The sequence below is a fragment of the Epinephelus moara genome, chromosome 14 (genome assembly GCF_006386435.1).
Source record: "Epinephelus moara isolate mb chromosome 14, YSFRI_EMoa_1.0, whole genome shotgun sequence".
Lineage (NCBI taxonomy): Eukaryota > Metazoa > Chordata > Actinopteri > Perciformes > Serranidae > Epinephelus > Epinephelus moara.
Window position 1 is genome coordinate 38,863,234 of NC_065519.1, and position 1,311 is coordinate 38,864,544.

At 41.0% G+C, this 1,311-nt stretch overlaps 1 protein-coding gene across 4 annotated transcripts in view; it reads left to right on the plus strand.

Moving 5' to 3' along the window:
* The window catches only part of si:dkey-288a3.2 (protein phosphatase 1 regulatory subunit 37), a 119,060-nt gene that overhangs the window by 4,735 nt on the left and 113,014 nt on the right, over positions 1 to 1,311 (plus strand). The window lies entirely within an intron of this gene.

Here is a 1,311-nt window from a genome sequence, read left to right on the forward strand (position 1 = left end):
TATTTAGCATTTCAGCTGTCTTTTAGCCAGATTGAAGGCTTTGGGTCCGTCACTCTGCTTAATTTAGTGTGGAAACTGTTAAATAACGGGATACGTTAACTCCGTTAACTGTTAACAGCAGCTCAACAATCAGTCCTTCATCTCGGAAAAACCGTGATTTCAAAACTGCGCTATTACCTGTAGCCACCAAGTCAGTTTGCTTTGCAGAGGACACATCGACTGATAAATTGCCCATAAAAATCACATTAACAACATACCGAAGGCATCCTTAAACTTCAGTATGGCCCTGTTTAAACGACAACGGTTTCTATAAAAACGGAAAAGTCTGTCCTTTGCGTTTTAGAAAACTTCCGCGTTTATATGACGACGTTATTGAAACAATCTCCATTCACACGGAGCCACAGAATCAAGTAAGGTAAAGCTGCAGTACCGGAGGCTGCAGTTTCAGGACCGCAATTTTAGGACCGTTTAATTTTCCGAGCGGAGGCTGCAACCTGAAGTTTTGTTTTTTTTTTTTGCTATACCCAAATACTATTTCTTATTAAATAGTTATAATCAGTGTCAGCAGTAACGCATAATTTGATTGATGAAGCCCAGGTAACTAAGCATTACCACTGCCGGTCCTCTCCGCTCCTCTCACCCACACCTAAACACCTGTTCTGGGATACACAGTTTCGGCCCGCTTTGCCTGACCTCCGCGGTCCTCTCTGCTCCTCTCACCCACACTTGAGCACCCGTTCTAGGATACACAGTGTCGGCCCACCCGGCCTGACCTCCATGCTCCGTGGCACCATTTTGAACTATGTAACAAACTCCCAGTTAGCTAGGCTTGATAGAATTACCACACGCTTGGGTTAGTTGTAATGCAGTGTTACAACTAACCTACCTATAGTGCATTTTCTTTATTTTTGCACTTCAAACTTATGTTCAGTTTGAACTAATGTCCTTAATTAAATGAAATGTATTTTGTATTTTTTATATTTCAGGTATCTTATTGACACACAGTTTCACAGTCTCATCAATATTCATACATTCAACACCAGAGTTTGGTAAGGGTTACTTTAAAAGTAATCAAAGTACTTTACTGAAAAGTAACCAGTTACTTTACAAAGTTACTCCCTGAGAAAAGTAACTCAAGCACTTTTAAAGTACTTTTGAGTATTCTACATTTCCTATTGGGCAATGGACCACAGGGCGCTAAGCCTACATTTTTTTGTCTCCAAAATTAAAGTTATGGACCACTTGCCCTTCACTGAGATCCAGTTCTCCCATCACAGCCGTCACTTTGACCAGTAGAAACACACAACGATC